This window comes from Hemiscyllium ocellatum (assembly GCF_020745735.1).
Source record: "Hemiscyllium ocellatum isolate sHemOce1 chromosome 27 unlocalized genomic scaffold, sHemOce1.pat.X.cur. SUPER_27_unloc_5, whole genome shotgun sequence".
NCBI classification, from domain to species: Eukaryota; Metazoa; Chordata; class Chondrichthyes; order Orectolobiformes; family Hemiscylliidae; genus Hemiscyllium; species Hemiscyllium ocellatum.
The window spans coordinates 483359-495414 of NW_026867514.1; the positions used below are offsets into that span (position 1 = coordinate 483359).

Below are 12056 nucleotides of genomic sequence, written 5' to 3' on the forward strand. Positions count from 1 at the left end.
GACCCTGAGCTTCCAGTTGCCTGCCAATTCCACACCCCACCCTGTTCCCTGACCAACATCTCTGTCTCAGGTTTGCTGTATTGTCCTAGCGAAGCTTAGCACCAGCAGAACGAAGAGCACCGAATATTCCACTTGGGGACCATACATCCCTCCGGTCCCAATATCAAATTCAATAATTCTAGGGCCTGAAATCCATAGTATCCTCATCTCTACCACACACACCAAGCCTTGTTATCACATAGTCTGTCATTACACACTACCTATTCTTAGCCACGAACAGTCTCTATTAACAGTTATTCACCCTCCCACACAGAACGTTATCAACTCCCTTTTCTGTCCAACAGTTCTTCCCTCGCTTTGGGCTCTGTCCTGATCTATCATTTACTGCATCCGCCTTCCTCCCACAATATCTCCTGCATATAAACCAACGTTTTCCCAATCACCATCAGTTCTATCGAAGGGTCACCGGCAACTACTGTTTGTGTTTTGTTTCTGATATACAGCGTCCGCAGTTCTTTCAGCTTTTTATTGAGGTAGAGTTGGAAATTGTTTCGAGAAACAGAAGGAGAGGGGGAGAGACAGAACAGACATGAACTGTTCATATCCGTTGTTACTCATAACGTAAAATCATTGTAGTGCGGTCACTTCCCTTAAGCTTGAATACAGGCCCCAAGCACTCCGTGAGCTTGTGGCGCAACGGTAGCGCGTCTGACTCCAGATCAGAAGGTTGCATGTTCAAATCACGTCAGGCTCATTGAGATCGATTCCTCATATTTCCAATCACGAAAGAATTGCGTTCGCTCTGGATGTCTGTTAAGCCCAGTCTTCTTCCCGGAATCACACGTGAAGCTTTGCTGCGAGCACTGTATCACGGAGGTGGTGTGCCCAGTGTTTGGGTCAATGCTCAGCTTCCCCCAGGGCATTGCTGGTTTTAAACACAGCCGTCTGTCTCTGGGCAGCCGCTTCTTTCAGTTGGTGACAGTGCGGTGTGAATGACATAATACCGATGAGTTTATTACATAATCCAGAGACACCCAGCTTTGTGTTTCAATCTATCAGGAGAGTGACAGCGAGTTCAGATAGAAATGTTTCCCACCAACAACAAAGTATTTCCTCTCACTGGACACAGTTAAAATTATCGAGGAGAAAGTGAGGTCTGCAGATGCTGGAAATCAGAGCTGAAAATGTGTTGCTGGAAAAACGCAGCAGGTCAGGCAGCATCCAAGGAACAGGAAATTCGACGTTTCGGGCATAAGCCCTTCATCAGGAATTCGGGTCTACGGGCTATCCGTTCTTCTTAAATGCGCTGTACAGTTGTTTATTGATCTTCGCCGTTGCTGGGCGCTGCAGTGTGAAGTAGCTCGTTGAAATAGCATCCTGATGCAGATTTGTTTGCATGTGTTGGGATGATTGCTTCTGCAGCTAAAGTACTTGGTTCGCGTTGTTTCCTGGAGACGCTGTTTTGAATTTACCATTGACCGTTCGCTCTACTGTGACATCTAGAACAACAGCACTATGTTGTTGTTCTCCTCTTTTGTGAATTTTATGCCACTAAGGAGATTGTTGATGGTGTTGTAGGTTTCCTCTAAGTTGTTCCATTATCTCTGCATTATTGCTTCTGTTAGGAATCCTGATATTGGTGGTTTCACGGGTGCTCCGTTGATTTGTTTGTTAGTCTTGTTACTGAATAGGAAGTGGGAGGTAAGGCACAGTACCGCGTTCTTGACAGTGTTATCTTTGCTGATGAAGTTGGTGCTGTTTGGTGTTTGTGTCTTTGGTTCTTCAAGTAGTGTCTTCAGTTTTCTTTGGTCACGTTGATGTTAATGGATGTGAACAGGGCTGTATGTCAAAGGTCAGTATTATTCCATCCTCTTCTATCTTGTTGTCTTTGGTGTTCAAGAATTCTTGGATGGAGTAACTGGAGTGGCGTGAGTCTTCGACTTGGTGTTTTCGTCTTTAGTGGAGGTCTTTGACTAGTCTGTATATTGGTGTTCCAAGTGGTGAGACTGTGGCCTGAGGGGGGCTCCTGGTTTGAAGAGGAGGAGAACAGCAACAAAGTGCCATTCCTAGATGTCACAGTAGAGCGAACAGTCAATGGGGAACTTCAAACTAGCATCAACAGAAAAACAACACATGCAAACCAAATACCTAACCGCAGAAGCAATCATCCCAACACCCACAAACGAGTGAACAATCCTCACTCTCTCCGCGGAGCAGGTAAGGGCTGTTTGGCACTGTCTGTTTGTAGACGCGGTTACGTTTGTTTCACGGTTTAAATTTAAATTTTTTTTCAAAAAAAATGCGCGGAGCGGACCCGGAAGCTGGTGTAGCGCAAACACTATCTGTGTAGGTTTTTATTCCTATAAAGGCGCGCAGGAGAGGAACCGGAGGCACAAAAAAGGGTAGTGCCTCCCACCCGCCCTCCTCCTCTAACCTTAAAATAAGACCCGTTGTGGTGAGCAGGTCAGTGCTGCATTTTGCTTGTTCTATTCTTTAGACCTAATTTTTTTTTAAGGTTACTTTTAGAGGGATGGCAGTGTAGGCAGTGCAATGTTCCTCTTGTAACATGTTTGAGGTGAGGGATGCCATGGTCGTCCCTGCTGATTACACTTGCAGGAAATGTACCCATCTCCAGCTCCTCCAAGACCGCGTTTGGGAACTGGAGCTGGCGTTGGATGAATTTAGAATCATTCGGGAGGCAGAGGGGGTCATAGATCGGAGCTTTAGGGAAGTACTAACTCCAAAGATTGCAGACAGATGGGTGACAGTGAGAGGGACTTGGAGGAAGCAGCCAGTGCAGGGACCCCCTGCAGTCGTTCCCCTCAAGAACAAGTTTACTTTTTTGGATACTTGTGGGGGGAACGACTTACCGGGTTAAGCAATGGGGTTCAGGCCTCTGGCACGGAGCCTGTTCCTGTTGCTCAGAAGGGAAGGGTGGAGAACAGCAGAGCATTAGTTATTGGGGACTCTCTTGTTTGGGGCACAGATACGCGGTTTTGAGGGGGCGAGGGAGACTCACGATTACTCCAGTTACTCCATCCAAGAATTCTTGAACACCAAAGACAACAAGATAGAAGAGGATGGAATGAAGTTGTCCTTTGACAAACAGCCCTGTTCACATCCATTAACATCAACGTGACCAAAGAAAACTGAAGACACTACTTGAAGAACCAAAGACACAAACACCAAACAGCACCAACGTCATCAGCAAAGATAACACTGTCAAGCTCGTGGAGCTGTGCCTTACCTCCCACTTCCTATTCAGTAACAAGACTAACAAACAAATCAACGGAGCACCCATGAAACCACTAGTATCAGGATTCCTAACAGAAGCAACAATGCAGAGACTCGAACAAACAGCCCTTCCAAAGATCCAACCCAAATTTTGGGTCGGCTACAGTGATGACACTTTTGTCATCACAAAGTGAAACAACTTAGAGGAAACCTACAACACCATCACCAATATCCTTACTGGCATAAAATTCACGAAAGAGGAGAACAACAACAAAGTGCCATTTCTAGATGCCACAGTAGAGCAAACAGTCAATGGTCAATTCAAAACAGCGTCTACAGGAAAACAACACACGGCGAACCAAGTACTTAAGCTGCAGAAGCAATCATCCCAACACATACAAATAAATCTGCATCAGGATGCTATTTCAACGAGCTACTGCACACTGCAGCACCCAGGAACGATGAAGACCAATTAAAAAACTGAACAGCGCATTTAAAAAGAATGGGTAGCCTGCAGACCTTCTAAAAGTTGCTTCCTTGACCCGGAATCGGACAGGGGCCGCGGCGGTGAGAGCGCCGAATCCGAACCACTAGACCACCGGGGAGACATAGATGCGTTTTTGTAGCTGTGCTGAAAATTGCCTCGCTGCCCGGGAATCGAACCCGGGCTGCGGCAGTAAGAAGACTTTATCCGATCTCTGTGACATTGGAGAGTCAGGTCACATCTCCGGGACTCACCTGCGCGCCTTTCTTGGAAAAAAGCGTGGAGTGGACCCGGAAGCTGGTGAAGCGCAAGCTGACCAGGGTAGGTTTTTTTCCCTATAAAGGTGCGCAGGAGAGTCCCAGAGATGTGACTTGACTCTCCAGTCTCCCCAATGTTACAGAGATCGCATCGGGAGCAATGGGTTCAAAAATATTAAATTTAAACTGTTAAACAAAGGTAACCGCGTCTACAAACAGACACTGCCAAGCAGCCCTGACTTGCTCCACCGAGAGAGTGAGGATTGTTCACTTGTTTGTCGCTGCAGAAGCAGTCATCCCAACACATGCAAACAAATCTGCATCAGGATGCTATTTCACATTGTAATGCCCAGGAACGACGAAGATCAAGAAACAGCTGTACAGCGCATTAAGACCCTGTGAAAACTACATCCCTGACCAGGAAGCGAACCAGGGCCGCGGCGGTGAAAGCGCCAAATCCTAACCACTAGACCACCAGGTAGACATCAATCCACTCTTGTAGCTGTGCTGAAAGTTGCCTCGCTGCCCGGGAATCGAACCCGGGCTGCGGCAGTCAGATGACTTGATCCGATCTCTGTAACATTGGGGAGACTGGAGAGTCAAGTCACATCTCTGGGACTCGCCTGCGCGCCTTTATTGGAAAAAGGCGCGGAGCGGACCCGGAAGCTGGTGTAGCGCAACCTTACCTGGGTAGGTGTTTTTTCCCTACAAAGGCGCGCAGGAGAGTCCGAGAGATGTAACTTGACTCTCCAGTCTCCCCAATGTTATAGAGATCGCATCGGGAGCAATGGACAGAAAAACCTACATTGATGGATACAAGAAAAATTAAATTTAAACTGTAAAACACACGCAATCGAGTCTACAAACAGACACTGCCAAGCAGCCCTGACCTGCTCCACCGAGAGAGTGAGGATTGTTCACTTGTTTGTAGCTGCAAAGCCATCATCCCAACACATGCAAACAAATCTGCATCAGGATGCTAGTTCAACGAGCTACTTCACACTGCAGCACCCAGGAATGACGAAGATCAATAAAAACTGCCCAGCGCGTTTACGAAGAATGGACAGCCCGTAGACCTGCTGTAAATTACTGCCCTGACAGGGAATCGAACCCGGGACGCGGGGGCGAGACCGCTGAATGCTAACCACTCGAACACCAGGGAGTCATAGACCGGTTTTTGTAGCTCCGCCGAAAATTGCCTCGCTGTCTGGGAATCGAACCCAGGCTACGGTCGTAAGAAGACTTTCACTGGTACATCCATCAATGTAATTTTTTTGGTATCCATTGCTCCCGATGCGATCTCTGTGACATTGGGGAGACTGGAGAGTCAAGTCACATCTCCGGGACTCTCCTGCGCTCCTTTATAGGCAAAAAAACCTACCCAGGTAAGTTTGCGCTACACCAGCTTCGGGGTCCACTCCGCGCTTTTTTTTTAAAAGAAAATAAATTTAAACCGTTAAACAAACGTAACCTCGTCTACAAACAGACAGTGCCAAACTGCCCTTACCTGCTCCACGGAGAGAGTGGAGATTGTTCAAACGTGTGTGGGTGTTGGGATGATTGCTTCTGCGGTTAAGTATTTGGTTTGCGCGTGTTGTCTTTGGTGTTCAAGAATTCTTGGATGGAGTAACTGGAGTGGCGTGAATCTTCGACTTGGTGTTTTCATCTTCAGTGGAGGTCTTTGACTAGTGTGTATATTGGTATTCCAAGTGGTGAGACTGTGGCCCGAGGGGTGCTCCTGGTTTGAAGAGGTGGAGAACAGCAACAAAGTCCCATTCTTAGATGTCACAGTAGAGCGAACAGTCAATGCGGAACTTCAAACTAGTGTCGACAGGAAAAAAACAAGAAAAAAATTTAAATTTTTTTTCAAAAAAAGCACGGAGCGGACCCGGAAGCTGGTGTAGCGCAAACTTACCTGGGTAGGTTTTTTTTGCTATAAAGGCGCGCAGGATGGGTATTGGTTCCTTCGTTCTGGTGAGTTGTTGTCTGCGAGTGGCTGTTGGTTTGTGTGCTGTTATGAGTCCTAGTGGTCGCAGTAGTCTGGCTGTCAGTTCTGAAATGCTCCTTATGTATGGTAGTATGGCTAGTCCTTTGGGTTGCGGCATGTCCTCGTTCCGTTGTCTTTCCCTTCGGCATCTGTTGATGAAATTGCGTGGGTATCCGTTTTTGGCGAATACATTGTATAGGTGTTCTTCTTCCTCTTTTTGCAGTTCTGGTGTGTTGTGGCACTTTTGAATAGTGTCTTGATGCAACTTCGTTTGTGTGTGTTGGGGTGGTTTCTTTCATAGTTCGGGACTTGGTCTGTGTGTGTGGCTTTCCTGTATACCTTTGTGGTGAATTCTCCGTTCGGTGTTCTTTGTACCATCACGTCCAGGAATGGGAGTTGGTTATCCTTTTCTTCCTCTCTCGTGAATCGGATTCCTGTGAGTGTGGCGTTGATGATCCGGTGTGTGTTCTCTATTTCTGTGTGTTTAATGATTACAAAGGTGTCATCCAACATATCTGACCCAGAGTTTGGGTTGAATTTGCGGTAAGACTGTTTGTTCTAACGTTTGCATTACTGCTTCTGCTATGAGTCCAGAGATCGGTGGGCCCATGGGTATTCTGTTGATTTGTTCGTATATCTGGTTGTTGAATGTGAAATGTGTTGTGAGGCACAGGTCCAGTAGTTTAAGTATGCCGTCTTTGTTGATAGGTTCAGCGTCCTGTTGTCTGTTCTGTATGTCCAGCAGGTTGGCTTTTGTTTCTCTGGCTAGGGTTTCGTCGATAGAGGTGAACAGTGCTGTTACATTGAAGGAGACCATGGTTTCTTCCTTGTCTATGTGTATATTTCTGATGATGTCCAAGAATTCCTGTATTGATTGTATGGAGTGTCTGGATCCGCTGATCAGGTGTTTCAGTTTCTGCTGTAGTTCTTTAGCCAGTTTGTGTGATGGTGTCCCTGTTAGTGATACGATGGTTCTGAGTGGGATGTCTGGTTTGTGCACTTTAGGTAATCCATGGAATCTTGGGGTGTTGTTGCTTTCAGGTTTCATTCTTTGTAGTCCGACCTGGTTATCTGTACATTTTTTGTAGATTCCTCAGTGTGTTGTTTATCCTATTGGTGAGCTGTGGGGTGGGGTCAAACTCCCTCTTTGGTAGGTGATGGCATCTGCAAGTAGTTGTTGCGCTTTTTGGATGTACTCTGCTTTGTCCAGGATGACCGTCATTCTGCCTTTGTCTGCTGGTAGTATCTTAGTGTTTCTTAGTTTCTTATCGTTTCTTAGTGTTTTTAGTGCTTCTCTCTCCTGGGTTTTGAGGTTATTTGTTTGTCTTTTCCTTGTTATCAGAGGTGTGATACTTTGTCTCGCTGTTTGTTGTGTCTCTTCTGTCAGTCCATTGTTCCTGAGTGTGCATTCTAGTGCTGCTAGGACGTCTGCTGTCTTGGCGTCCCTGAGGTTGTAGTTGAGTCCCTTGGCCAGTATTATTCTTTCCATGTCTGTGAGCTGTCTGTGGGAGAGGTTTTTAACCCAGGTGTGTGTTGTGGTGTCCTCTTCGTTGTGTGTTAGTTTGGCCATTTTTTCTTTTAGTGCCTTTTTTTGCAGTGTGTGGTCCTGTTCTGTCCTATGGTGACGGCCTGTTCTATGGTCCGGGTCCATTCCTGATTGGTGGTTTTTTAAATTAACGATTTTTGGCGCGCAATTTCTTGTCGGTATTTTTGAAGTCTGTTTTGAGCGTCTGTAATCATTACCTGGATCATCCTGAGTCCGTTCTGTCTGGCTGTGTCCCTGGCTTGTGGATTGTTGACTGGTGGGACCTCTATAAACAGGGTGGTCTACACCTGAACCTGAGGGGCACCAGTATCCTTGGGGGGAGGTTTGCTAGTGCTCTTTGGGTGGGGGGGGGGTTAAACTCTGCAGGGGCATGGGAACCTAGACTGTCGCTTTAGGGTGCAGGACCTTGAGTATAGGGAGGTTAGGAACATGGCATCAATCTCGAAGGAGGGTGCCTGCAAACAGGAAGGTGACATGAAGTGTGTATACTTCAATGCGAGAAGTATATGAAATAAGGTAGGTGAACTTGCAGCGTGGGTTGGTACCTGGGATTTCGCTGTTGTGGCTATTTTGGAGACATGGGTAGAACAGGGACAGAATTGGCTGTTGCAGGTTCCAGTGTTTAAATGCTTTAGTAGGGTCAGAGGTGGGGGCAAAAGAGGGGGAGGAGTGGCATTGCTTGTCAAGGATAGTATTACAGTGGTGGAAAGGACGATGGATGAAGACTCGCCATCTGAGGTAGTTTGGGCTGAGGTTAGAAATAGGAAAGCTGAGGTCACCCTGTTAGGCGTTTTCTACAGGCCTCCTAATAGTCCGAGCGACGGAGAAGAAAGGATTGCGAGGATGATTCAGGAGAAGAGTGAAAGTAATAGGGTGGTTGTGATGGGGGCTTTAACTTTCCAGATATTGACTGGGAAAGCTATAGCTCGAGTACGTTAGATGGGACGGTGTTTGTTCAATGTGTGCAGGAGGGTTTCCTGACACAATATGTTGACAGGCCAACAAGAGGTGAGGCCATACTGGATTTAGCTCTGGCTAACGAATCAGGCCAGGTGTTAGAATTGGAGGTAGGTGAGCACTTTGCAAATAGTGACCACAATTCGGTGACTTTTACTCTGGTGATGAAGAGGGATAAGTGTGCACTGTAGGGCAAGAGTTATAGCTGAGAGCAGGGAAATTATGATGCGGTGAGGCATGACTTAGGAAGCGCGGCTCAGAAAAGTAGGCTTCAAGGAAAGGGCACAATTGATATGTGGAGCTTGTTCAAGGAGCAACTATTGAGTGTCCTTGATAAGTATGTACCTGTCAGGCAGGGAGGAAAGCATCGTGTGAGGCAGCCGTGGTTTAATAATGAATTGGAATCCCTTGTTAAAGCGAAGAGGGCGGCCTATGTAAAGATGAGGCGTGAAGGTTCAATTGGGGTGATTGAGGGTTATAAGGTAGCCAGGGAGGATCTGAAAAGAGAGCTAAGAGCAGCAAAGAGGGGACATGAAAAGTCTTTGGTTGGTAGGATTAGGGAAAACCCAAAGGCTTTCTATAGGTATGTCAGGAATAAAAGAATGACTAGGGTAGGAATAGGTCCAGTCAAGGATAGTAGTGGGAAGTTGCGCGTGGAGTCTGAAGAGATTGAGAAGACACTGAATGAATACTTTTCGTCAGTATTCACTCAGAAACAGGACATTGTTGCCGATGTGAATATTGAGTCACAATTAATTAGAATGGATGGCTTTGAGGTATGTAGGGAAGAGGTGTGGAAATTCTGGAAAGGGTGAAAATTGATAAGTCTCCTGGGCCTGATGGCATTTATCCTAGGATTCTCTGGGAAGCAAAGGAGGAGATTGCAGAGCCATTGCCCTTGATTCTTACGTCCTCATTGTCTACAGGAATAGTGCCAGAAGACTGGAGGATAGCAAATGTGGTTCCCTTATTCAAGAAGGGTAGTAGAGACAACCCTGGTCTTCCACTTGATGTTCTTCAGAAAAATTAACAAAGTAAGTGTACTGTTAAATGAACATAGCATAGGCACCAAATTCCTGTAAACTGCCAAATACCTTCTGATCACACGTTATCCAGGACACCAAAACTGAAAACTGTCATGCAGCCAGTCAGCCAGCCTTAAGAAGCACCTAAGTAAAACTTTCCTCCATACACAATGACCTAGAACAAGATGCTGTCAAAGATGTTGCAAATGGAGCTGAATCAAGGACATGAAAATGAAATAACAAGGCGGCTTGAGAAAAGAAAGCCATTTAAGTTGCTGATTGACTTCCTTCTATTCTATTAAATGAAAAAGATGACAAGAAATATCGAATGTTATTAGAAGATAAAGCATATTAGCCATTAAACTTTTACAACAGTAAATCATATTCGATATACTCAAAATGAAGCAACACATATGTACTTTTTATATCAATGTGCTAATCCCTAAATGCTGCTCAGTTCCATGAGAAACTACCCTTTTAATTGTGTACGTGAGGAAATAAGCTATCCATTTCTAGGGTGCAAATTGTATTCAAATGAATGTGTCAAATTAAAGAAAAAAGTGAAAATACATTTAAGTATGACAGAGAGCATCTGAGCACCTTTGCAGAGTCTTGTCCCTCCCTGGATTCACTGCAGTTGCAATAAGTGAACAGTTTCCCCCATCTCTCCCTCCCAAGATGAAGAATGGAAAAGGGGAGACATTGCTTTGCTCCTCGGTGTTGTCTAGAGGAGGGAGTTTTAAACTGAAATTGAATGAAGATAGAGCTTCATTCCGGACTGCAACTTCCTTCCATTGTCCAACATGTGAGTACGGCACTTTCTGAGGAGGGGAGGCTTGTCAGGATAGATGCCAATAAAATGCTTCCTTGTCAGAGAATCTAGAACTCGATGACACTGATTATAAATAAGGGCTTTCCCATATCAGCAGAATGAGGAATTTATTCGCTCTTCTTTATTGCAATGCTCCCAGACAGAGAGTAATAGAGACAGGCTCTTTGAATGTATTCAGGGCTGAATTGAACTGAAGTTTGAGTGACAGGGAATGAAATGTTATGGAGTACAGGTAGCAAATGAAGTTCGCACTACAGCGGGACATGCATGATCTTCTTAATTGGAAAGTAAGCCTGGTGAATGGCAGTGGCAAGAGATTTAACACGTTCCATGTGTGAGTCGTCCTTCAAACAGTTGTCGAAGCTGGACAGAGACATGGATTCCCACATCATAGAGAAACCGTGGAAATGTGAGGACTGTGGGAAGGAATTCAAAATTCCATATTTGCTTGAACGTCATTGCCATGGTCACACCGGGGAGCGGCCTTTCGCCTGCTCTCTATGCAGCAAGGGCTTCATTCATTCATCCACCCTGGTGCTCCACCGGTAGAGTTTCACTGGGAAAAGACCTTTCATCTGCTTCGTGTGTGGGAAAGAGTTCATTTATTGATCACCCTGGTGACCCACCAGCCGGCTCACACCGGACAGAGTCCGTTCGCCTGCTCTAAGTGCATGAACGGATTCACCCAGCCATCTGCCTTGCTGGTCCTCCAATAGATCATACTAGGGAAGAGACCATCCTCCTTCTCTGTCTGCATGAAGGTATTCATTACCTTGTCTGCCCTGTTTATGCACCTTCGAGTTCACACCAGGGAGAGACTGCTCTCCTGCTCCATGTGCAGGAAGGGGTTCATTCATTTATCCACCCTGGTGACTCACCAGCAGGTTCACACTGGGGAGAGATCAGTCACTTGGTCCGAGTGTGGGAAGGGATCCATTAACCCCTCTGATCTGCCGACAAACCGGCACATTCACACCAAGGAGAGGCTGTTCACTTGCTTCGTCTGTGGGAAAGGGTTTAGCCATTCATCCATCCTCCTGGCGCACAGGCGCATCCACACTGAGGATAGACCGTTCTCCTGGTCTGTGTATGGTAAGGGATTCACAGATTATTCCAGTTGCAGAGACACCAGCGGGTTCACACTGGGTAAAGGCCTTTCACCTGCTCCACGTGCAGAAAGGGATTTAGTCAGTCATCCCATCTGCTCAGACACCAATCCAGTCACACTAAGTAGATCACGTTTGGATTCTTTGTGGGTGTGACTTGTATTAGTATTCAAGAGGAAGGGGAGTATTGCTGAGGCAGGACTGACTGCAGGTAGAGTAGGTGGTGGTGCATGGCTGCTAGCATGAAGCAGAGGATTCGGAAAGAGAATTGTTGCTGAAGGTTTCGAATTTGTAGTTGTACTGGCTTTCTTGATCAGGTTCAAACTGTGTTGGGCTGAATGTGGTCTGGAGTCCATGTGAGATCAGGTAGTTCCATAGGCAGTTCTGAGGAATAGCTGATTTTGATGAAGGTCGTCTGCCCGAACGTCGATCCTGATGAAGGGCTTATGCCCAAAACATTGATTCTCCTGCTCCTGGGATGCTGCCTGACCTGCTGTCCTTTTCCAGCAACGCACTCTCGACTAATAGTACTCAAGAGTGCTGACATTCACTGGTCAGGTGAGCACCTATTAAGACACACTCACTGAAGCAGTGGAGTCAGGAAATGTATACTTGTCATGTTTTACTC

General features: G+C 46.2%; 1 non-coding gene across 1 annotated transcript; it reads left to right on the plus strand.

Moving 5' to 3' along the window:
- The first annotated feature begins 682 nt into the window (after nt 1-682).
- trnaw-cca (transfer RNA tryptophan (anticodon CCA)) lies at nt 683-754 on the plus strand. The gene has a single exon. It is a non-coding gene; the product is annotated as a tRNA-Trp (tRNA).
- The last annotated feature ends 11302 nt before the right edge of the window (nt 755-12056 follow it).